The following is a 26,103-nucleotide window of genomic DNA, read 5'->3' as shown; positions in this document are numbered from 1 at the left end:
TAGGGCTTTGTACCCTCATCAAATGGCTTCTCCTTAACCAGTAAGACCAGGAAGAATGGGTGAGGCCTGGCCCACGGTGGACGCAGCAGCCAGTTCTGCTTCTTTTCCTGTCCACAACGGATCAGCTGGATGGGGTACCAACACTTTGAGCCAGGAGGGAGGGACAAAGGAAGGAAACGTTTCCGCTTGACTTGAGTCAAAGTCACAAGGAGCTAATGAGAGAGGCGATGCAGGAAGTGTGTGTGGTCATTGTGACCAGCTCAGTCCTAGAATTCTGGTGTCAAGAGAGAGGGGAAAAATGTTAATCACAAAGCTTTCTAGCCTTCTGCCACTGCGACAGTGCCTGACTGTGCTCTACATCAGTTTCCTATTTTCCAGCTCCCTTCAAGTAACGTGTCAGATCTTCTCCTCTCTTCCAGGTATACAAACCTATCACACCCACATATTAAAATAAATGAAGGAGGCTTTTGCCCTACTTGGCCCTAGCAAGAGTTGCAGGGGTGGGGATGGGAATAATTCCAGTGTGGTGTAGTGGTTAAGAGCGGTAGTCTCGTAATCTGGGGAACCGGGTTCGCCTCTCCTCTCCTCCACATGCAGCTGCTGGGTGACCTTGGGCCAGTCACACTTCTTTGAAGTCTCTCAGCCCCACTCACCTCACAGAGTGTTTGTTGTGGGGGAGGAAGGGAAAGGAGAATGTTAGCCGCTTTGAGACTCCTGAAGGGGAGTGAAAGGCAGGATATCAAATCCAAAACAAAACAAATGGTGCTTCCAGAACTAAAAAAAAGCCCAGAGACACCCCCCCCGCCCCAGTGTCAGCTTTTTGCTTACCTTCCTCTAATTCTTAATTTTTTAAAAAAATGTAATAGCAACATTGCAAATGAATAACAATGATTAGGGTTATTAACAACTATTATAGAATGTTGAGGTGCCAGTTTATTGCTAATTTTAATTTTTTTTAGGTTTTAAATCAGTATTTTAAATGTTTTTGCTGAAAATTTAATCGTTCTTTTTGTAAAATACTTTTTTTTAACAGGCCGGAGTACGTATATCACATTTTATGAAATAAATAAAACCTCGAGCATTCCACGTGCAGCACCTGCCACGTCTAGTGTCACGTGCATCCAGTCTTCGCTATAAACCCCTTAGAGGACTAAGCTCTGGCAGCCAATCAGCGACCACAGCTCAAGCTCATCCTCTTTCGTCAATCTGCGCTTGCATTCCAGCAATAGGAGGAGAAGGAGCCTCCAGGTGGCGGCGAGAGGGCGGAGACGCAACCAATGGAAAGTCTGGGATCAACGGGGCAGGCAGTACGCTCGGAGGGACGCTTTGCGGAGGAGACTGGCGTGGCGTAGAGCCAGTAGGAGCAACGCGAGGAGGCGGACGGGACGACAGCCAATGAGGAGGCGCGCAGAGGCCGGGTAGGCGTGGCACGCGGCGCGAAGGCGCCAGGCTTGAAACTGCGCGTGAGTGACAGGAGGGAGGCGGGGGTCAAACAGTAGGCGGGGCCGTCGCGGGGAGGGCCACAGAGGCGTCTCCGGCGGCAGCCAATGGGAGGCCAGAGAGGACCTAGGCGGCCAATCGCAAGCGAGATGGGCGGGGTTGCGGCTGGCCCGGTGAGGAAGCGGAGCCAGGCGGCGCCTGGCAAGGAGGCGAGAAGCAGCGAGCGGGGAAGGCAGCGCGGCGGCGGCGAACAGAGCGGGTGGCGGTGAGTACCGACGGTAGGCGGCGATGAAGGCAACGGCGGAGGCTGGCTGGGAGTCACGTGACAGCTGCGTATCCCTGACGTCACGGCCGACTCCCGTGATGTCACTGACGCTCTCCCTTCCACCGCATTGGGCCCTCCCCTCCCCCACCGCAGCATTCCTTCATAGGGTCTTTCTCCTTGTTTTGCTCAGTTTGCTTCCTCCTCCTCCCTTTCGTTTCTTCCCTCGGAGGGTCCTTTTTGACCCAAGTTGGGCGTTTAATTCCCCCGCTCGGGAACCTGCCTCACAGCCCCCAGGCTTAATGCCCCTCTTCCTTCCCACCCGACGTGAACCCTCCCCCACCAGCCTTCTTCCCTTGCTGTTCTTCCTTCCCAATTGAGTGATTAATTGATTTCTCCCACAAAACCAAAACATAACTTGCTTCTGTTTCCCACTGACCTGTTATAAGGACATCAGGAGAGCTTGGCTGCGGCAGGATGAGACCAGAGGTCTATCTAGAACTGCGGCCAGCCCCATGATCTCCACCCCACGCCCCTGTGAAAAGCCCCTCTGAGCAGTGCACATGGACAACAACCTCTCCTCCATTTCTGTTCTCCAGCCACTGGTATTCAAAGGCAAAGGAAATCCTGGCTCCGACCATTGGTCCATCTGGCTCAGAAAGTGGGAAACCTTTATTCTATCCCAGGGTTGTATTCTGTGAGGCACAGCCTTCTGGCACCCTCATGCCAGTGGTGACTGGGGCCAGGGCAAGGTGTGGATCTCTTCTCAGGTTTTACAGACACTTACCTCTCCATCTTCACTTCAGGCAAGCAAGAGACACCATCACAGTTCAAGTGCACTTTTCAGGCAGACAAAAACACTAAAAAAGGGGGGGTAGCCTGAGAGCAGGGCAGTGGAGTAGGGTGTAGCCCTCCACTAATAAAGCTTTATGTAATTTATTTTAGATTCCTAAATGGAGACATAGGAAGGACTTTTTCAAAATTGTAGAAAACACAAACATCAACATAACCTAACATTTGTCCCAGCAAATATATGTTACAATTAAACTCTATCATCTTACCATTGATCTCAGTAGACCAGCCTTTCTCAACCTTGGGTCCCCAGAAGTTGTTGGACTACAACTCCCATCATCCCTAGCTATCAGGACTAGTGGTGAGGGTTGATGAGAGTTGTAGTCCAACATCTGGGAACCTAAGGTTGAGAAAGGCTGGTCTGCTCCACACTGACTTGCAGAGGCTCTACTGTTTTTTCAGATAGAAGCTTTTCTCTAACCTTAATGCTGATTTTCTTTCTCTCAATCTTTTCTGCTCTCGATCTTTTCTTGAGGGTCCTTCGCTCAGTGGGAGAGCAAATGCTTTGCACACAGAAACTCCCAGGTTCCCTTATTGTTGAGTTGGTTTTGTTTCCAGAGCAATTGAGTAACCAGCAACCAAATTTTTAAAACAGTTCTTTAGACAAATTCATGGAGGTTAGGGCAGCCACTTGCTACTAGCTACAATGGCTATGTTTTGCTTCCAGTGTTGGAGACAGTGTGCATCTGAATTCCATTTGCAGGGATTCCCAAGTGGGGTGAGGACAGTCATATGTTGATGGACAAGGAGGGGTGTGGTCCCATTGGGCCTGCAAAGGCAGTGAGGATGTTAAGTGATTGGCCAGTCCATGAAATGTAGATAGAAGGAGCATGTGTGCACCAGTGGTTTGCAGTTTGTGCAGGCAGGCCTGTTGAAGACGAGCCTGCACTTAAAACAACAATCCTTGAAGCTATTTTTTTCCATTATTATTGTTCTTTTTGGCATTTTTATCCTACTCAACAGCCAAATAAGGCTCCCAGAGTGTCTTAGAATGAGAGGACAGTCTCTGCCCTGAAGCTATCTAAGGGGGCTTCCATTGTCACTATTTTTAGGTGGGTTTCAGTTACACACTGGCACACTCAGGTTCTGCAGTTGTAGTGGATTGAGCGTTGTTTCCACAAAAGATCAGACGTCTTGCAATAAGTGATGAAGCCGGGGTGGTGGTGGAAATCATTGCAAAGTGGGTGAGTAACGCTTGCTTTGATGCAGCACTATCTAACCTCCCCACAAATTAATCAGAATGATACTCAGCGTAATCTAATCTCCCTGCAGATTGATCGGTATGAATGCTCAGTAAACAGAATGTCTGGAAGTGCCCTGCTAGTCATGACACAAAAGGAAAAGGGTTTGGGAGGGAGGAGGAAAAACCTAGCACAGGTTTTTCCTGTAAACAGCAGGAAAGGAAGAGCTTGGAGAGACAGAGGCCAAAGTTTCTAGTCTTTTAATTTTTATAATTTTGTTGTGCACTACCTTGAGGGGCAAATGGACAAGTGAGATGAAACACTGATAAAAAGCAATGCCACTATCAAGTTCAACATGGCTGCCACATGCTTCTGTTCAGATTTCGGTGCTCCCTACTTTCCCTGTTTCGTAAGAACTGGGTGGTCTCAGGGTGAGGTTATTCTTACTGATTTGCCTGCATCTTTGGCCTGAAATTTTGTCCAGACACCCTCCTCCCCTTTGGCCCTGGGTGGAAGGGTCCTAGCGGGGGACATCCTCCCAGCCCCCTTTCCAGCAGGAACACATTGTCCAAGTGTAGCGGAACTCACATTTCCCAGCCAACTGCTGGCACAGCCAGGCTTTTCTCAAGTCTGTGCACGAAAAGCAGCCTGACGGCAATACTTCTTTTGGAGAGATGTTCCTTCCCATCCTGGCTTGCAAGCCAAAGCTTGTGAGAAAACGGTGCCTCCAGGAAAACAAAGACATAGGAACGTGTAATCTATTATGTGGGTTCTGAATGAGAACCTCTGTTTTTACCTTTTTTCCTTTTTTTAAAAAAAAAATAATCCTCTGGAGAATGCTGTGGCTCAGTGGAAGGTGTATCTGCTTTGCACGCACAAGGTCCCAGGTCCAATCCCTGGTGTCTGCAGGTAGGACTGGGGGAGTTATGTCCCTGAAATCCTAGAGAGCCTCTGCCATTCAGTGTAGGCAGTGTTGGTCTAACTCAATATAAGGCCAGGTAGACCTGGAAGCACACAGGAAGTGTCTGATGAAGGAGGTGAAACCAGCGGAGGTAATGAGGCAGGGTTTGGTCTGAAGCCACAGGAGGCCACCACCATGCTGGGTCTTGGAGGGGTGGCCGCTTGTCAGCATAGCATGTACTTAAACCACGCAACTCGCTTCCGCAGGAGGCAGAGATATCTGCCAAGTTGGATGCCTTTAAAAGAGGAATGGGCAAATTCGTGGAGGAGAAGGCTATCAATGGCTACAAGCCACGATGGCACTGCTCTGCCTCAACAGGCAGAGCAGCAGTGCTCCCAAATACCAGTAGCTGGAAGTCACAGGAAGGGAGAGTTGCTCTTATGCTTGGGTCCTGCTTTTGCATTTCCCATTGGGGTATCTGGTTGGCCACAGTGAGAACATCCAGCAAGCTGTTTGTATAATATTCTGATGCAGATGTGATTATTAATAATCATTCTAGCGTAGTCATTCCTAAGCCTTTGCATGACCAGGGTCTTGTGAGAACAGGATGCTGGACTAGATGGGACATTGGCTTGCTCTGGTAGGACTCTTCTTCCCTTCTTCAGTAAGTCCCAGAAATGCAATAATCCAAGCTGGGACAGTTCAGTCGGTGGAGCATGAGACTCTTAATCTCAGGGTTGTGGGTTCGAGTCTCACATGGGGCAAAAGTTTCCTGCATTGCAGGGGATTGGACTAGATGACCCTCACAGTCCCTTCCAACTCTTCAATTCTGTGGGATGCTGGCGCTGTGCTTCTTTAAGGCGATTCGCCCCCAGGAACCCCACTAGTTTTTCCACATTCTTCTTCCCTTCTTTGATGGCAACACTCCAACCGCCAAATGTTTTTCTCCAGGTGTAACAAAAGTGTCCCAATAACTTGCAGCAACCGACAAAGAGATCATATTTTACCTGCCAGTGCTTTCATAGTGTCTGACTGAAAGGCAACAGAAAAAGTTCTTGCCTGCTGGCCGTGACATAACTCAGTCACTGACTTAATCTCAGCTCTTTTCCCTCTGTCCCTGCCCACAGTGGTTCATTTTCTGTGTTTTCTTGGCTGCTAATCTTGTTGTTTGCATGAGTGAACGTGGGGAGAAGTGAAGGGCCTTTGCCCAAGAGCCAACCGAGGAGAGACGTCACCCGGTTGCATCTGGCACGGGAGATGTTTTGCTCTGGAAACCTGGAAGCAGGTGGAGAGTATCCCTTGGACTAGGTTAAACTAGGATGCAGATTACTTGTTTTGGCAGGGGGCATATGGTGTAGCCTTGTGGGATGTTTGCATTTATCCAAAAGTCCCTCAGTGCCCACTTGGGGCTAGTGGGCAGCCGCTGGATTTGTGCTGCAGTCGTGAGTTGCCTGGGGCAACCGGCTGGTGTTTGTTTTGAGAGAGAAAGCTCAGCTACATGAACCTTTGGTCTCATCCAGCAGGGTCGTTCTTAAGTAAGGATTCTAGGCCTAGTGCTGTCTGCCAGGACACTCACGTGATGACACTTTCTCTCTCTCCTCCTCCCTCTTAAAAACCAGATTTTCTGCAAACTTTGGCTTTTCGCCTGCATTCTTGAGTTGCCTGGCTGTGCGCCTGTGGGACCACTTCCCTCCCTTCCACCTCTACGATTGTAAGTTATTGTATAGCAGTGGACCTTCTTGGTGGTGGCGCCCACCCTGTGAAATGCCCTCCCATCAGATGTCAAATAGATAAACAACTATTTGACTTTTAGAAGACCTCTGAAGGCAGCCCTGTTCAGGGAAGCTTTTAATGGTTGATGTTTTATTGTGTTTTCAATATTTTGTTGGGAGCTGCCCAGAGTGGCCGGGGCAACCCAGTCAGATGGGTGGCATACAAATAATAAAATGATGAGGATGTCACCACCCCTCTCTGTCTTCTGCTTGTGCCTTGGATGCCAGTGGTTCTTTAGAAATAAATATTAGTAGGGGTTTTCACATTCTACCCCCAAGACACTCAGCAACCAGTCTTAGATTAAAAAACTTTAGTTAGTGGCCCTGCTGGGCTTGTATGTGTTTTTCTGCCTCCGCACAAGCAAGAGAGCTTGGATTCCACCCCGCTCTCCCCCAGCTTAGCTCCATGCTTGATTATTACAGGAGAATGATTGTGCAAACACACACACACTCCTCCTTTGAAAAACTCGCTTTCAATTGACATTTGTGTAATTTTTCCAGAGAGGGGGAAGGAGCTGTCTCCTGGGTCCTGCTGTCTGACTCTTTGCCAGGGACTGGAGCCCTTCCTATTGGGGCCAGGCTGCTCTGAAAGGGAGCACGTGATGCTTGCTAAACTGGATTTTCTTTTCATGCGGCAAAAGCATGCTTTGGGGAAAGTGTTGCGGGGGGCGGGGGGGGGCGGGCAGCTCTGCGGGGAACCAGCATTGGCAGAAGCCCCATCATTGCAGGCAGAGTTCAGGGCTGCAGTTGAACCAGCTGAAAATTTGATGGGAAAGGAGATGTGGAGATTATTCAGTCCGAACTCTGCATTAATGTGAAGAATAAAAAAGTAAGGGTGTAGGGCTCTGATTCAGGCGGCCTGGTGGCTTCGGTTATAAGGAAGGCTGTGTTGTGGCCTTTCCAGAAGCCCACCGTTGTTCAGCACCCTGTCCCAGCAGCTGGCGAGATGCTCTAGGGAGCTTCCAAACAGAGCAGGAAGTCCTTCTCATCCTGGTTTCCCTTTTCTGCATCTTTTTCCAGGTCTAGAATATCCTCTTCGAGGGGAAGCAAGTTCACATAGTTTGAGGAGCGCTTAGTTAAATTATGGAACTTTCTCCTGCAGGAGGCAATGTTGGCCATCAACTTGGATGCGTCTAAAAGAGGATTAGACCAATTCATGGAAGAGAGGTCTATCAATGGCTACTAGCCAGGATGGCTATGCTCTTCCCTCCTTCATTCTGCCCTTCTGAATCTCAGTTGCTGGAAACCCCAGGAGGGGAGAGTGTTGCTCTGGTGATCGGGTCCTACTTTTGGGCTTCCCATTGGGGTTGGGCCACTGGGAGAACAGGATGCTGGACTCGATGGGCCACTGGCCTGATCCAGCAGGCTTTTTTTTTGTTCTCATCATTGACTTTGCTCTGCAGCGGTAAGCTGAATGTTCCAAGAGCTGAAAAAACAAAGAGAAGTGTGGAAAGGTTTAATGAGATTAAAGTGGAAAGGGACCTTTGCCTTTCTTCCTACGATAAGAGAACAGTGTGAGTTGTGTAAGATTGGAGGCAGGGGCCTCAACAAAAGGGAAAGGGGAGAGGATTCCACCTTGCTGGAAAAAACCAGTCTACTAGCATTCAGAGAGCAACTTAGTCACCTGCAGATGTTTTAGGCTGAAACCTCAGTCAGCCCTAGCTAGTACGGCTGTATGATGCTGTGGCTGATGGGAGTTGTAGTCCTAAGCAGGACTATAACTGATGGCGAAAGTCGTGGACACAAATGGTCATGCTGTCTAAGACTAATGGGAGCTCTAGTCCAAAACTACAAGGCTACTAGGAAGGCTGACCTAGAGCAGTGTGGTGCCATTGATTGATTGATCACATTTATATCCCGCCTTTTTCTCCACGGAGCTCAATGTGGCATACATGGTTCTCCCTCCAGATTTTATCTTCTCAACAACCCTGTGAGGGAGGATAAGAAGCAGTGACTGTCCCAAGGTCTCCCAATAAGCTTCATAGCCGAGAGGGAAATTGAACCCTGGTCTCTCCCGGCTCCAACACTCGATAACCACCCTGGCTCTACACTGGACTACACTGTGACATCCCTGGAGACAGATCTGGGAAGCTGATGTTCCAAAGAACTTGTACTCTGTTCTGAATGGCCCAGAAAACAACCTTTACTACAAAGTGAGGTGGCTGAGCTGGTCTTGTGAGTGAGCTTTGGCCACGGCTTAGCCAGCCTTCCTTGGATAAGCCCTGCTTACACCTCGCTGTTCCAGATGTGTCTGTAGTTAGGTGCTGCCCAACTTGTCAAGATCACAGCAGCCAGGCTTTGGGTAGGACTGTGTGTCCTGAATGCTAATTTGTCTCCACGTCTGGAAAACCTGTACTCTGTGACCTGCATGAAATATGCAAAATGTATCTGCATAATTCCTTTTTGGTTTGTATACTCTGCCATTAGGGATTTTGCATAATGTGTTCTGTGACAAGAACAAGAAGTTGGGTAAGGATGGAAATTGAAACGTACTGCCGCTGAAATGTTCCAAAGAGATGAGTGAACAAACTTTTAATACCACAGTGGATAAAAAAAAATATGTTTAAATGGCATAGAATAAAGGAATGAATATGAATGCTTTAATATAATAATAAATACCATAATCTGGCCACGTGAGTGCCTAATCCACAAACTAGTGTTCTTGTGACTACTGTTTGCCTAAAACCAAACACATTTCAGCCCAGTGGGTCTTCTGGTCCAATATGCTAACCGCTCATAATGAAATGCACAAGTAATAGTCCTGCTTATGTGTTAAGAAAAAAATAGTATCGAAAGTGGTATTCTTACAATGGTTGTGCCCAATTGCATGTCCTTTTCTGGCATCTTCCAAAGTTCTCTTTTGCAGATATCAGCTAGTCATGGGAAGATACAACATGCTAAGGATTATCAATGTATTTGGATGCCTTTGTATGATTTTACTGTTTTAACATGTCAATAAAGGCTCGTAATAGTAGTAGTAGTCGAAGTAGTAGTAGTAGTAGTAGTAAAGCGAAGCACTGCACCAGTCCTCAGCCATTGAAAACTCTGTTCAGCCAACCAGCTTCCTGACTTTTTAAACTTTTCCGGGGCTAGAAACCTGGTTTCTTTTTTTTTTTTTATTGTTCTTGTTAATGAACATGTGTACCTCAGGAGATAAAATGCGGCCACCCTTTGCCACATTCTGTGCCCTACGCAAATGGTGGAAGTGTGGTGGTGTACCAAGAGCCCTGCTTACGTATTTCCACCCTGAGTAAAGGGGATCTCTGGTGGTTCCCACAAGAGACTTGACCTGATGTGGAGATTAATCCCGCTTGTCATCTTGTCACAGTTGCTTTAGACTCAGGGGTCTTCTTGTCACGGGCGGAGACAGGCTTTCTCGGGTGTGTGCCAACCTAATCTGGCTCGATATATTGAGCAAAGTCAGATCTTCTATGTCCACTGTCTTCTTTGGTGCACAGAGACCATTTCAGTCTCTGAATCACTACAAGGGCAGCCCCTGTTCTTGAACGGGATCTTGGTAGATCTGCCCTGTAGGCAGGAAAATGTCACAGACATGGCGTTTCACCTTGCACAGGCAAGCAAGAGTGAAAACATTTCCGTGTAAAACAGGCTGCGGAGCAGTCTTCCAAGGGCCACATGCCAGCCGTGAGTGAGGCCTGAGATGAAAATGGGTGGAGTAGTGGATGTGTTTCTTAACTTCACCCCTTCCCTGCGCTATTCATTTCAAGTGCCATCACACTGTTTTAAACAGTCATGGCTCCGCAAAATGGATGACGGGAACTGTAGCTTCTTAAGGGTGCTAAGAGTTGATAGGAGACTCCCCCATTCTTGTCTCAGAGTTCCCTGTGGGAAGGGATTGGCTGCTGCACCACTCTGGAAATTGTAGCTCTGTGAGGGGAATAAATAGGCTTTTCCTCAGAATGCTCAGCACCTGTAACAAATAGTTCCCAGGATCCTTTGCGGAGTGGAAGCCATGATGGTTTAAAGTGGAGTGACGCTGCATGACATTATGTTTGCTGACTGGGAGCAGTTATGGACCACAGGTATTAAATTTAAAGCATGCAATGCCTTAAGAGAAAACATTATGAAAATGATTTATAGGTGGTACATGACTCCAGTCAAGCTTGCGAAGATTTATCATTTGCCCAATAATAAATGTTGGAAATGTAAAGAGACTGAAGGTACCTTCTTCCACCTTTGGTGGACCTGCCCAAAGATTAAGGCCTTCTGGGAAATGATTTATAATGAGATTAAGAAAGTACTTAAATGCACCTTTCATAAAAAACCAGAGGCATTTCTCTTGGGTATGGTCGGCCAGTTGGTGTCGAGGAAGGATAAAAACTTTTTTCTGTACGCTACTACGGCAAAAGGATTCTTCTAGCAAAATATTGGAAGACACAAGAGCTACCCACGCTGGAGGAATGGCAGGCGAAAGTGATTGACTTTATGGGTTTGGCAGAAATGACCGGCAGAATCCGTGACCAAGAGAAAGAGACTGTGGAAGAAGACTGGAAGAAGTTCAAAATATATCTTAAGAGCTACTATAAAATTGAGGAGTGCTAAAATGCTAAGGGAGAGGAAGATGTAGAATTACAGCGGTAAATTCTGTTTGATTTAGGGTGAAATTGAAAAGGAGAATGAATTTAAATTTAATTGGTTAAAAGGGTTGTTGAATAATTGTTAAAAATAAAAAAGGATGCAAAAAAGGGAAGGTATGGGGAAGTCCGAGAAAAGAGGCTTATGAAAATAAGGTTAAGAAATTATGAATTTATGTGTTTGTTTGTATGTTGTTTCTGTTGTGTTTTATAAAATTGGAAAACTAATAAAAATTTATATATATATATAAAAAAATAAAGTGGAGTGACGCTGCTTTAAACGCATAGCGCAGATAAGGCCTTCGCAGCAGGCTGCATTTCGGTCATGTGAAAGTCAGTTTTCCACACACTCCTCCCCTCCCCTGATCTCTCCATCCTCCAAGCAAGGCAAGCAAGAAATACAATCCCACTCAGATGACACATTCTAGTCAGGCAAAAGCACTCAAGGTGGGGGCATGGAGAGGCCTGAGGGGAGGCCTGGAGGTATAATTATCCATTGCTGTTTCGTGTTGCCACAGTTTGGGTGACATCCCACACTGGCTGAGGCTGATGTACCTCAAAACACCTGGGGTGGCACGTGTATCATTTTACGTGTAATCTCACTGTATACAAGTTGTACAAGTGACAAGAAAGTATAAAGTAAAGTAATGTAGGCGGATCTTGTGGTAAATAATTCAGAAGCATGGCGTGAGGATGTGCTTTGGCTGACCGGTAACTTATTTCATTCCTCCTCATCCCCACAGGCCACAGTTCTGCTCTCTTGAACCCAGGACATCAAGCTGGGTGTGTGAAGGGTGGCCAGGATTGGACCAAATGCTCTAGTGGAGGACAGTGGCCTTGAAGGTATGTTTCCTGTTCAGCTAAATCTCTCTGATGAACTGATAATAATAATAATAATAATTATTAATAATATTTATACCCCACCCTCCCCAGCCAAGGCCGGGCTCAGGGCGGCTAACAAGCAATAAAAAAAAAACAAGTTGAATGAACACAACTTAAAAACAAAATTAAAATACAACATTAAAATATTGAAACATTAAAATATTAAAATGTAGTCTCATCGCAGGAGGAGAAAGGAAAAGAAAAAAGAAAGAGGGGGAGGGAATCAAATTGGCTCCAAGCCAAAGGCCAGGCGGAACAACTCTGTCTTACAGGCCCTGCGGAAAGAAATCAGATCCTGCAGGGCCCTGGTCTCATGAGGCAGAGCGTTCCACCAGGCTGGAGCCAGAGTTGGAAAGGCCCTGGCTCTGGTTGAAGCCAGTCTAACTTCCTTAGGGCCCGGGACATGTGGGCCAACAAGCCTCAGGCTTACTCCAAATGGTCATGAACTGGGTCAGAATGGGCACCATTAAACTGTGGAATTCGCTTCTGCAGGAGGCAACAATGGCCTCTAGCTTTAGAAGAGGATTCAATGAATTCATGGAGGATGGGGTTATCGATGGCTACTAGTCCAAACAACTATGCTCTGCATCTACAGTCTTGAGGCAGAAAAGCTTCTGAATGCCAGTTGCTGGAAAGCACAGGAGGGGAGAGGGCTCTTGTGCTCAGATCCTGCTTCGAGGGTTCCCACAGGCATCTGGTTGGCTACTATGAGAAGAGGATGCTGGGCTGGATGGGCCATTGGCCTGACTCAGCAGGCTGTTCTGATGTTCTTATGTAAATGCCAGTATTCAGTTATTCTCTATCTTTGGAGTGGGTGGAGGTGAAGAAGTAGCCCCCCCCCCCCCCGTTAAAAGTTGGGAGTGAGGAATGTGTGTGTCCTGGCTGCTGCTTTCGGAGATAGTACTCAGAATCTCAACTCAGTTATTATCAAAATTCAGTACGTAGGCTAAATGTAGACCAGGTTACAGGTGCACGCTTAGCGGATTAATATAGAGCTCTAAGGTACGTCAATAGACTTCAGCATGCTCCCTGAGCTCCCCTTTTGAAGAGCGGGGAACATACCAACATTGGTGCCAGGCCCATCCCAGGCAAGCAAGCATGCACTTTCATCTGCTGCAATTGGCCTCGCCCCCTTGGAGGGTCCCAGGCTCAGTCCCCAGTGACATCTCCAGGTAAGACTAAAAAGGCTCCTGGAGAGCCATTGCTGCCACGCAGGGGAGGCAGAACCAGAAAGTGGCTTCCTCTGTTAAATAATTATAAACTGAGCCACGTCTACTTAGTGCTTCAAGACGTTTTTAATCTTTCAGGGTTTTAATCCAAGCTGAGAGTAGCGTGACTCAGCTACTGGAATAAATGATCCGCTAGATTGCATATCTTCTATTTTATGTAACACGTTTCATTTATTTTTTTATTTAATCAGTTAAGTCGCTTGATCTTGCCCAGGGCAACCCAAGACGACTTAACAACCGTTCCACTTTGTCTGATCACAAGAGGGACAAGGGCACCTCAGCCCTACCTCCAGCTAGTGTAAATCTTATTTGGACCTCCCCTCTGTTGGCTTTTGAGATCTTAGCCCCATTTGACTCCACACATCTTCCCAGGCTTCTAAGCCAGCCTGCTTCCTATTGTGGTATCTTGCTGCATATAGTGATTTTTTTTTACCTAGGGAAGCACTAAAAATGTTCTGTAATCCAACCCCTGTTCTGTAATCCAAAAATGGTATCTCACAAGGCACTTTAATCTCAGGGTCATGGGTTTGAACCCCATGTTGGGGTTCGACTAGATGACCCTTGTGGTCCCTTTCAATTCCACAATTCTGTGATATGATACTCCTACCTCTTCTTGGTAGTGCATTTATCGGCCAGGTCAGAGTGCTAGACACAGATCTGAGCCGACCCAAAAGTGCTTTTTTCTGCCCCTTCCTCTCTGCTGGGTGCTGTTTCAGCCACTATGTGCTTTTGCTAAGAAAGGCTGTTTTCAGCTGCTTCCAAAGCTAATGAGTCTTTCAGGCACCTGAGCATTGTATTCTCTCCGCCCCTCCCTTGCGCCCCGCTGCGTGTCTTGCTCCTCCGGCTCTGCCATCATCGTTCCCCTGTGAACTACAAAGCTGAACCTCAGATATCAGATGGAGGCTGCCCATGTCCAGCTTTGAATAAGATAAGAGGCCTCTTTTGATAAGCCAGCAGGGGAGCTCTTGTAATGCTTGGAAAATCTCCACCCACCCCCGGAAAAGCTGTTCTGTAGCCCTCAGAACAAAAGTCTCTCATCTTGCAAGACCTAGGAACAAAATGTGAGTGTGGCAGGAGACATGTGGGCCATTTGCCTGCCCTAGTTGCTTCTCAGCAACTGTGAGTGCAGCTGAAAACCACGGTTACTCTGCATGTTCGTGAAAACCACAAAGGGCTTGATATCAGACATTGCTCTAGTTTGTGCTTACCATGGTTTAGGAACAATACTAGTCTGAGTCTCCAAACAATCAAGTAAGTCACACCTCAAGAATAGCCTTTGTCCACCTGAGGCCTTCCAGATGTTTTGGACTCTTAACGCCCATCAGCCCCAGCCATCGCAGCTGTGGTCCCATAATCCCCAGCATCATAAGACCGCACTGACTGGGACTGAAGGGAGTTTTAGTGCAAAGTGGAGGGTACCTGGTGGGGAAATATAGAATATTGCAGACTGAATATAGAATATTGCAGGCCCTTTGAATAAGTTGCAGACTGTAAGACCCCCCCAATACCTGCACATATTTATTCCAACACTCTTGAAGAATTTTACATAGCCATATTATTCTTTAACAATAAAATACTTAAGCACTGTATCTAAACTGTTAAAAATTTGATTATGCTCTGCATCAAATAGGTCGAATGTTCTTTAGTCTCTTGTTCTGTTTACTAAGCCAGAAAACAATTCTTGGATGAGATTGATGAACATTGAGAATCATAGAATCATAGAGTTGGAAGAGACCACAAGGGCCATCGAGTCCAACTCCCTGCCAAGGTACATTTTTTCCCTGTAGGGTGCAGATACCCCCAGACATTAACCAGGAATAGAAGCTGCGTTGCTTGTTTTCCCTCTTCACAGTAAAAGTCACTGACTTGGTTGGGGTTTGCTTCCTGTTTGATCTATCAGGTTCCCCATTGTATTATTATTAGATTTATTGCCCACCCTTCACCAAAATGTCCCAGGGTGGTTTACAGCAATATAAAATAAAGCACTGAAAAACAGTTTAAAACAAATCATAATCACAACTGGGGTGGGTTCTAAAAATATAGATAATGTGTCAAACACATTTATAACACCATTATAAGTCCCCCAGCTGGAATAGTTTCTCCCTTAGCACTTTTCTTTAAGCTTTGAGACCTGGTTCATATGGGTGTAATAGATATATTTTATAGAAATGAAACGGTATTTGAGTGATGTTAGGAGCATAAATATTTGCAGCAGCTAACCTCGTCTTCCTGTTGATCTCACCAGCATGATTTCTCTCCCCTGCTGGTCTTTTGCCTATTGTTTCAGTGCCAAACTTCCATTTCTAATATAAGTATGTATTCCTTTTGTCTTAGATTGATCTGAGGCAAAAATATCCAGAACCCAAATTCTTATAAGGTAGCAGATTCATTCGTTCGTTCATTCATTCATTGCATTTATATCCTACCTTTTCTTCCTTGAAGCTCAAAATGGCTTACATGGTTCTCTTCCTCCTCATTTAATCCCCACAGCAACAACCCTTTGAGGTAGGTTAGGCTAAGAGGCAGTGACTGGCCCAAGGTCACCCAGTGAGCTTCATGGCTGGGCGGTGATTTTCCCAGGTCCTAGCCCAACATTCTAAATATTCATGGATTTTATGCAGGCGTAGGCAAACTCGGCCCTCCAGTTGTTTTGAGACTACAATTCCCATAATCCCTGACCACTGGTCCTGTTAGCCTAGGGGTGATGGGAACTGTAGTCCCAAAACATCTGGAGGGCCGAGTTTCCTATGCCTCTTTTATCCATGTGTGTTTCATTTCCCATCAAAGTATTGCTATTCTCTGAGCCCAGTTTCCCATGAAACGCTGCTTCATCTTAATGGCGTTCTCAAGAACACTAGGCCATGTTCATACCACACACTGAAAACAATATCATGCCACCATCATTCCCTTCACAGAGCTACAGTTCCCATAATTCCCTGGGAAGAGGGATAGATTGCTAAACCACTTTGGGAATTGGAGCTCTGGGGGGAGGAGTATAAGTCTCGTAGCAACTCTCAGCACCCTGAGCAAACTACAGCTCCCAGAATTTTTGTGGGGAAGCTGTGACTGTTTATAAAGTGGTGGTATAGTGCTTTAAAGGTATGGTGTGAATGTGGCCTTGGGCCACAGTTGTTGGCTAACTAGTACAGGGACAAAACTGACTAAGGTGGCTTCCCCCACCCCCTGCAACAGAAAGAAAGAAAGAAAGAAAGAAAGAAAGAAAGAAAGAAAGAAAGAGGATGGCACAGATCTGCATTACATTTACACATGCTAATTTATGTGTGCAGCCACCAATTAAGAAACAGAAATGTAAGCAGAAATACAATACACCTCATTAAAGTGGGAAGGATTGTGACCAGATGAACTGTGGGCCTGCTCATTGCAGGTGCTGCTAACAGGAGATGGGCAATTTTAACACCCACTCTTCCTTTTTTGGGAATGTGGGTAGCGCTGTGGTCTAAACCACTGAGCCTAGGGCTTGCCAATCAGAAGGTCGGTGGTTCGAATCCCTGTGACGGGGTGAGCTCCCACTGCTCGGTCCCTGCTCCTGCCAACCTAGCAGTTCGAAAGCATGTCAAAGTGCAAGTAGATAAATAGGTACCTCTCCGGTGGGAAGGTAAACGGCGTTTCTGTGCACTGCTCTGGTTTCGCCAGAAGCGGCTTAGTCATGCTGGCCACATGACCCAGAAGCTGTATGCTGGCTCCCGCAGCCAATAAAGCGAGATGAGCGCCGTAACCCCAGAGGCGTTTGCAACTGGACTTAACTGTCAGGGGTCCTTTACCTTTACCTTTTACCTTCCTTTTTACATAAGAACCTTCTAGATCATGCCAACTTGTCCAGCATTTTCTCACAGTGGCCAGCCAGATCCCTCTTTTGAAAAGCCAACAAGTGGGGCCTGAGTGCAAGAGCCCTCTCACCTCCTGTGATTTCCAACATCTGGTATGCAGAAGCATTACTGCCTTTGACCACGGAGGCAAAGCACAGCCATCATGGCTGGTAGCCATTGATAGCCTTTTCCTCCATGAATTCGTCCAATCTTCTTTTAGAGCCATCCAAGTTGTTTTGGCCATCCCTGCCTCCTGTGGCAGCGAGTTCCATAGCTTAACTATATGCGCTGCATGAAGAAGTCATGAACATTCAGCTTCGTTGGTTCCCCTTGAGCTCTAAGTGTTACGAGAGAGAGAGAGACAGAGAGAGAGAGACCGAGAGAGAGAGAGATTTCATCCCTACTTCCCAGAAGTCCTCCCACAACCTGCCTGCCATACCAGCACCTGTCAGAACAGTACCAGCATTGCAAGTGAGAGGTCTTGTGGGCTGTGTCTGTCTGTGAGGGGACGGAAAGCCTTCAACTCCATTCTGGAATGTTTACGGGGAAGCCTTTTAAATTGGGGATTTATTAACTAGCGTGGCTTCAAGCGTTTCTGAGAGAGTTGGCGGCTGCTCTGGGGGACAGGTGGCAATTACGTCTTGCGCCGAAGGGAACTCTTTAATAATCGCCATGCTGCAGGAAGCTCTCGATCTGCTGAGGACGCTGGAAATAGGATCAGATAGTTGGTGTCTGCTTCCCCCAGGACCAAAGTTTTGGAATTCTTCTTGCCTATTAAGTGGCACGAATCCCAGATTTTGGGGTGGGGGAAGGAGGCTGGCCACCCTTTCTAGACAGACTAATAATCAGCTTCTGACACTGACTCTCTCCCTCTGTCTGCAGTGAAAAAGCTTAATACATAACCCAGGGTTCATACCTAGAACTGGGCTGCTGTATGTTATTTCTGCAGGGTCTCTGTACAAGATCAGAGCCTGGTATGTGCCTCATTTGTTTGGCTGTTTTTTGACTTTAACTTTAGGAGGTGCTGGTGGTGGGGGCAAACGACTCTAGTCCTCATGGTTTTGTGGAGCAAGATTTATTGGAAATGCTTTAGGCAGAGATTGGAGGGAGGTGGCCTGGGTTGGATGGATCTGTGACTTGCTTGTTTAATTAATTTATGCTTGGCTCTCTGTACCAATCAGAGTAAAGAGTGCAAGTGGGCATACATTTCTCTCTCCTTTCTGTTGGGTTGGCACAATATCATGCCACCCTCTCTTCCCCTGCCTGCAAAAATTTGACCATAAGCATCCTTTGTTTACTTGCTTATGTTACTCCCAAAAATGAGATGTCTCTATACAAAATGTGACAACCTGTTTGACAGTTGACCTATGGAACTCACTTCCACAGGAGGCAGTGTTGGTCACCAACTCGAGAGGCTTTAAAACTGGATTGGATAAATTCATGGAGGAGAGGGCTATCAATGGCTACCACCCACGATGGTTATGCTCTGTCTCTGTATTTGGAGGATGAAATGCTTCTGAATACCATTTGCTGAAACCACAGTAAGCTCTTTGGCTTGCTGGTTTTCAAAGTCATCTGGTTGGCCACTGTGAGAACAGGGTCCTGAACTGGATGGCCATGGGCCTAATCCAGCAGGCTCTTTTTATGTTCTTATTCAGGGGTTGGCAAGGTTTATCTTGCCTGGGCCAGATCAGTCCGGCGGAGATCCCTCCTTGGGCTGGATCACGTGTGTGCGTGTGAGCCCGCGATTTTCGGCGTCTGTGCCTGCGCAGGCGTGATTTCCTGTGCAGTGGAAACGACTCCCTGAGCCTCACTGCGCCAGTTTAGTGCAGCATGTAGCTGGTGGCTCGGTTCAGGGGCAGCTCGTGGGCCGGTCAAACAACCTCCGCAGGCCGCTTCCAGCCCATGGACCTTAGGTTGCTGACCCCTGTTCTTATTGCATCGGCCAAAGGTTCTTGCAACTCCCGCTGGGGACAACAGCTTTCATGCAAAACAAAGGATGTACATAAAAACACATCTGTAATGTATGTTGCCACATGTAAGCCACTTTCTTTACGCAACGTGTCATGAGACCAGAATAAAATATTTGGTTATCACCAGTGTTATTTCTACTCAGAGTAGATTCACTCAAATTATTGTATATTACTATCTTAGAGCCGTTAATTTAAGTGGCTCTATTCTGAGTAGAAGTTAGTTGGATTCAACCTACAGTAACACCAACAATAAACATAAATAAGTTGAGCAGCAAAAGAACAACCTGAAATGTAAATCACACACACAGAGCGAGGCAAAAAAACCAACAACTTCAAATCAGGAGGAACAAATCAACAGAGGTTATTTTATTTTTTGTTCTTTATTAAATTTATATGTTGCTCATCCTCCCAAAGGAGCCAAGGGCAGCAAGCAACAAGTAATAAAACATCTAAATATACCTTTAAAACACTTCTGCTGCAGACGCAGACTGGATTGGTAGAGGCTCTTTGGAACAAAATGGTGTTCAACACCTTTTGGAAAGGATAAGAGGGAAGGGAGCAGGAGGTGGGGTGCTTGTAGAGGACTCTCCAGAGTTGCTGGGCTACAACTCCCATCATCCCTCACTATTGGCCATGCTGTTTGGGGCAGATGGGCGTTGGGAGTCCAAGAACATCTAGAGGGCCCCACAGGCTCTCAACCCCTAGGCTAGATGCACGTCCCAAATGGAAGGTGCTCCAGGGTCTGGAACTCCAACCTATGCGGCCAAGCACAGGCACATTCTTTTTTCTTTTTCTTTTTTCTTTGCTCCTGCTGCGACCTGGATGTTCTTATTGGGCAGGCTGACTCTCTTGAGAGCAGGTATCCTTTCAAGTACCCCTGTCCCAAATGTATTCCATGAATAATTGCCTACTATCTCTAACATATATAATTTACTCTAGCCGGCAAAGAGACAACTCACAACTTTTGCTTATTTAACTTGCATGATTTCAAATTTACACGGTTGACGGCTAGCCGATTGAGATCGCACAAATTAAACACATGGCAGGCGGAGAGCTTAAAATCTCTTTTTTGTGCAGGATTTTCCTGGCGTAGAAAGAGGCCGTGTGAGGTCTCATGAGAGCCCCAGTTAGCAAGGTGGAAAACTTAAAAGTTCTTTGCCTTGCTTACACTAAGATCTGTATGGTGTGCCAGCTCCAGTAGATAAGATTGCTTATGCAGGGGCTGCTCCAAGGGGGCGGCGTGCCTATATGTGGTTTTGCATATATGCCCCCAGAATGTAACCCCTGTGCAGGATGCAATTTGACTGTATAAGGAATTGTAGTTATGTCTCAAATCTTACAGAACCATTCTGGCAATTAATGGAGAAGCTTTCTTGTAGGAACTTCATTTTACACAACTCTGCCTCAGTGGTATTTGAAACACCATACAAATTAAAATGGATTTATAATCTGTCTCAGGATAATTGTTGGAGTTGTGGGAAGCTGTATGAGGACTATTTACTTTTATTTAGGAGATGTGATGCGATCCAAGGCTTTTGGAGGCAAGAGAAATGGGTATGATATCCCAAATGAACCAATTAGAATATTATTGAATAATCTATAAATAGCATCGATATTGAGCTAGTTCCAAATTTATTAACAACACCAAAAGTATCAATTGCCACTTATGAGACTTAAACCCCGCAAAGTCTTCCTTGGCTCAGAATTTAATCTGCTGTATAAAGAATTCCCTTCTCCCCAAAGTTGTTGTGATAGCAGCCTTCAGCTGTGGGTGTACAAGGGGTAAGGAGGAAGTGTGCATGCAGCACACATCTGGCTTATTTTGGGGTTCCTCCATTTTAAGCAAGGGGCTTCTGCTCAGTGGTAGAGCATCTGCTTTGCATGCAGAAGGCCCCAGGTTCAGCCCCTGAAGGCATCTCCATGTCCAGCTGGGCATGTCCCCTGCCTGAAACCCGGGAGAGTTGCCGCCAGTCAATGTAGAGTAGACAATACCGAGGTAAATGGACTACGGTGGCCTGACTTGGTGTGAGGCAGTTTCTTATGCTCCTATTAACTGGGCCCTGGTGTCACGGTCCGGTTCACGGACGATCGAAGTCCCGGCAGGGGACGTCAGGACCGGGGGCAAGATGGCGGGGTGGGAGCAGGAACGGGGGTCCAGAAGCCAGGAGTCAGAGAGCCAGGAGTCAAGAAGCCAAGGGTCCGCGGGTCAGGAAGCAAGGAGTCAAGAAGTCAAGGTTCAAGGATCAGGAAGCAAGACGCCCAAGGCAAGAAGCGTGTTGCTGTGGCAAAGAGCCGAAAGGAAATCCCTTCCCAGCTCTTGCCACCAGGTGCTGTGAGTTACCAATCGGCCTCGCCTTGCCTCTTCAGAACAAACTTAGGAAGGCCCCAGTCCTGCGAAGCCCTGCTGGTCACAGGGCCTGGCTGCTGTATGCACACCTGACACCTGGGGCATTTTTGGGGCAAAACCTAAGAACGTAAGAAGAGCCTGCTGGATTAGGCCAATGGCCCACTGTGGCCAATCAAATGCCTCTTCTGGGAAACCCACAAGCAGGACTCGAACTCGAGAGCCCTCTCCCCTCCTGTGATTTCCAGCATTGCTGCCTTCGAGTGTGGAGGCAGAGCACAGCCATCATGGCTAGTAGCCATCAATAGAGCTCTCCTCCATGAATTTGTTCCTTGCTGCTCTAGAGTCTTTTGAATCTTCTACCTTCTTTTGACGTTTTGTTTATTTTGCTTTCCAGTCATCTCCCTGCCTCCGCTCTTAATTTCTGCAGCTGTTTTCTTTTCAGCTTTCACCTCCCCTGGCAGTGTCCTGTTTGTTTAAGCTGTTTGCCTGAGCCAGACTCATCTTGCATTGGCAGTCCCTTGCCTCAGGGTCCTCCATTGTTCAGGGCTTTGGAATGGGTGCAGGGGAAGGACCTGTGGCCCTCACATGACTGCTCCAACCGCCCTTCTCTCATATCCTTGACAGTATTCATTTGTTTGTTGTTGTTGTTTTAATAACCATATTGCGTATCATGAATTGGGTTTTGAGTCGTGGCTTGCCCTTGGCCACACAAAATATTATTTATATAGGGGTTATTTTAATAGAAAAAGTATAATGCATTGATAAGCAAAGGAAGGCATAGTCAAATGCATAATCTAGATTTGTGGTTCCCGAGGTGGGTGATACTGCCCCCGGGGGGCTGTGGGATTACTTAGGGGGTGCTGCAAGCAAGGGGGTGGTAGAGGAGTGCTGGAGGTGAGCCACGTTGAGTGTATTGATCGCTTATTTACGATTGACCAGGCTGCAGCCTGGAGCGAAACGCCTTCCTCACTTTCAAAGCTATTTGCTTCGGTCACATTCATTTGTATTTATCATTCTGAGGTGTCACAAGTCATGGGATTGCCAATTATTGGTAATGGCTATTGATCTACTTACAAATTAAGTACCATACATTTGTGGTAGGTGAAGGTTTTGGGCATGTTTGGTAAGTAGTTACAAATTTCCTTCACCCTTAAGTTTTCATGAGTAAGAATGTGTAAAAGTATTTTTCATGCGCTGTTTGGTGTCACTGGATCGAGGTTATGAATTTTGTCAGGTTGAACTAAATAGTTTTAATTGGAGTTTGAATAAATGTGCAATTAATTGCCACTGCTTTGAATTTTATTGTGTTATTGTCTTCCTTAGTGGGTTGTGTGAACCGCTATTGTGAATAATGAGTTTTGTAGGATAGGGTTCAGGAGCACTGGGAATGAGTTTATGGAAACAAGAGGGCAGGAGCCCCAAAAAAGTTTGGGAAGCTGTGATCTAGATTAAAAAAGTACCTTTCTAATCTTCCATTTCTATATTTCTCATGTTGATAATCCACAAAGCAATTCCATCTCTCCACATGCATTCATCGCTGCCAACACTTTTCATGAGCCATTCCGAAACAGATGGCAGATTCCGGTCCTTCCATTTTCTTGCCCACACAATTTTTTGCACCCATCAAAAAGATAAAAGCATGGACTGAATGTTTTGAATGATCCCTTTTCTTTTCTTTTATGTTACCAGTAGAAGGAAAATCAAAAGTTTTCTTTTTGTATCTTGATCTCCAGTGTTTCTTTTTCCTGTCCCTCTCTCTTTCTTTTTATTGTCCCTTTCTGTCTTTTTTTCTGATTCTCTTCTTTGTTTCTCTTCTTTTCTTATTTCTTTGGAGTCCTATGTCTGCGACCTTTATCCAGGTCCAGAGATTGTATACCCGTGGGAGTGGTAGATGGTTAATGGAGGGCCCTGGGTGAGAGACAGGGAAATGTCAGTCTCCCAGGTGAGAGCTGGGAGGAGCTACTATCCTCTGTGGGTGGTAAGGGCTAAGAATTACTTTTAAGAGAGGACTCAAAATTCTACTTCTTCGATTTGTATTTTTTGCAGTTATAATTTTACTGCATTATGGATTTTTTTTTAAAAAAAATTCTTTTCAAAAAGATAAGAACCAAAGACCTGTTATAAGAAAAACTGCACCCTTCCCTTTATGGGGTACCCAACAGCCCGAATCGAGTCCTTATGTAGGTTCACTATCGGTAGGAGAAAATAACAGAGGCCAACCAGAGAATACAGTGGTGCCCCGCAAGACGAATGCCTCGCAAGACGAAAAACCCACTAGACGAAAGGGTTTTCCGTTTTGGAGGTGCTTCGCAAGACAAATTTCCCTATGGGCTTGCTTCGCAAGATGAAAATGTCTTGCGAGTTTTTCCGACTTTTTTCCCCTCCCCCCCTTTTTCTAAGCCGCTTATCCGCTAAGCCGCTAAAAGCCGCTAATAGCGCTAAGCCGCTAATGGGCTTGCTTCGCAAGACGAAAAAACCGCTAGACGAAGAGACTCGCGGAACGGATTCTTTTCGTCTTGCAAGGCACCACTGTATTGAGAAGCAAAGCAGCTAGTAAGCTTTATCTTTATTAAACTGTTGCAACAGGGTGCTCACCCCGCCCCCACGCAGGAGGGAGGAGGAACCCAGAACATTGGTGTGCAAGCTCTTATATAGATTTTTGAAATTGCTACCCTGTAGCTCAGGGCCACCCCCCAATACATCATATATACATCACTGAAGGGGTGGTCTACAGCAGAAAACCTGTCTGCCAGGATACCTTATAATGGTCACTGATTGCTTTTACCTGGGCATCCTGGCCGTTCTTTTGTGATGGTAAAAACTCAGTTCCTGAATCCAGGCCACAGGCTCACCCTAGTCATACACAGATAGGCCCCTGAGACAGGATTTGTGAGCAAAGAGACTATGGGAAAGTTTTCCCATTTCCTTCCTCCTTGCAGAGAAACATTTGAGGTCAATTTGGGAGAGTCAAAATGGTTTCAGGACTGTTTTCCTGTACTGTTTCAGACGTAGTTTATATATTTATGTATATGTTTGCCTGGTACATTTATGAGAATTTATTTTATATCTTAGTCCTTATATTTCTCATAACAGACCTTAACATTATTCTCCACCACATTTCCAGTGACATTAAACAGGACCAGCAAAACAAAACTCCCCCTGGGGTGTTTGCAGGTTTTCAGTCTGGGGGTGCTTCTGGGTTCACCTCAGTGGCTAGAAGCACCTTTTACCAGCTGTGACTGTGCAGCAGGTGCAACCATTCCTGGATCGGGAAAGTTTGGCCACAGTAGTTCATGCATTGGTTACTTCAAGACTGGATTACTGCAACACACTCTGTGTGGGGCTTCCCTTGTGCTTGATCTGGAAACTCTATTTAGTGCAGAATGCTGCAGCATGTTTGCTGACGGGAGCAAGACCCTGTCAGCTTTTAACACTCTGCTCAAAGATCAGCTGTGGTTGCCCATTTGCTATTGGGCCAAGTTTAAGGTGTTACCTTTAGTATATAAAGCCCTGGAGAACTTGAGACCAGTTTACTTGCAAAATCACCTTACCTCATATATGCCCACTCGGCAGCTTAGACATGCAGAACTGGCACTGTTACAGGTACAGATTTTGTAAGAAATCTGTCTTTCCATGTGGCAGCATCCACACTTTGGAACTCCCTGCCTTTTGACATCAGTACACTTTTTGCTGTACTCTTTTCAGCTCTTGATAAAAGCATTTTTGTTTAGACAAGCCTGCTCAGATATGTAGACTCTTGACTTGCGTATCTATCCTTTTTTTATTTATTTCTGATTTTAAATTCTTTTAAACTGATTTTATTGTTTTATTCTTTTGAAAACTTATTTGTGGTATTTCACAGTCAACCAGCTTACAAATTGTCTGGAATAATAATATTAATGAAACATTTATTGAACCACTTGTGAGGCACAATGAAATTCCTCTGGTTGTTCTTTTGCCTCCCCTGCTCCTCCCCTGCGGAGAGAGATCAGCTGGACTTACTGAAAGTACAACCATCATCCCCCCCAAAAAAATTCCCACGCCAGCCCCAAAATGACCCCCTGCGGTGTAAGAATTCACGAGAGCAAAGCAGCTTTGTGCGGATTAATGACCTTAAATAAATAAATAAATAAATAAATAAATGTGAGTCTTTAGCCACTCTAATAATTGATTTGAAATGATCATAGCCTGCCTATTCTATTTAAAATATTTCAGGATGGCTGGCAATCAGTCGATTAATAGCAGTACTTGAAGTAACAAATCAGTAAGACAGTCTAAGCAGTAAAATTCCTAAAAATAAGACTGCAGCATCACTCAAATATGTAACCCTTTAAAAGCTGCTACTTATTTGCAGCCTCCCAGTTATGTCTGGGGTGTGGGGAACTTGGGATCGGGGTGGGGGGCAGGGGGCAAACACCCCTCTCTCTGGCTCTCAGGACCCTTCCTGGGTGGCACTCCTTTCAAGCTCTTCTCTGCCCATCTCCTCAAGTGTGTTTGCTTTGCCAAAAACTGAACTTGAAGCCGTGTGCCAGGATGGAGAAGCGTATCTGTTTTGTGCAGAAGCCTCTTGGTTTTGTGTGGCTGGAACATTGCCTACTGTACAAGAGAAAAAGTTGCACCTGTTGCTCCTCCCATTTCCCATTTGGCCACATCCACTTTTGCACCTGGTCCTGCCCACACCTGACATGCAACCCCCTAGGAGATTCCCTGCAAGGGGGAATGCATTCTTTGGGCTGAAAAGGGGTTCTCTGCCCATGAGCATTGAAAGCAATTCACGTTATCCCAACAATCCTTTTGACTGCCCTGTGTAGTAGGCCAGTGTTGCTTGTGAAAGGGCTACCC

The 26,103-nt window shown here is 46.2% G+C and overlaps 1 protein-coding gene across 7 annotated transcripts in view; it reads left to right on the top strand.

Annotated features, from left to right (window-relative positions):
• Positions 1–1,397: 1,397 nt before the first annotated feature.
• The window catches only part of PC (pyruvate carboxylase), a 263,520-nt gene continuing 238,814 nt past the window's right edge, over positions 1,398–26,103 (top strand). Inside the window, exons 1-3 of one of the 7 annotated variants that reach the window (XM_079956471.1) lie at positions 1,637–1,705; positions 6,256–6,347; positions 11,747–11,846. The gene's annotated coding sequence lies outside the window, so the exon portion shown is untranslated. Of the gene's footprint in view, positions 1,419–1,617; positions 1,719–4,768; positions 4,788–6,255; positions 6,348–8,564; positions 8,711–11,267; positions 11,451–11,746; positions 11,847–26,103 lie in introns of those variants that run through there. The other 6 variants (XM_079956475.1, XM_079956470.1, XM_079956472.1 and 3 more) reach the window with 6 other exon arrangements.

This window comes from Podarcis cretensis (genome assembly GCF_951804945.1).
Source record: "Podarcis cretensis genome assembly, chromosome: 16".
In the NCBI taxonomy this organism is placed as follows: domain Eukaryota; kingdom Metazoa; phylum Chordata; class Lepidosauria; order Squamata; family Lacertidae; genus Podarcis; species Podarcis cretensis.
Note: the sequence above shows the minus strand (reverse complement) of the source record. Positions and strands in the feature narration are given on the sequence as shown.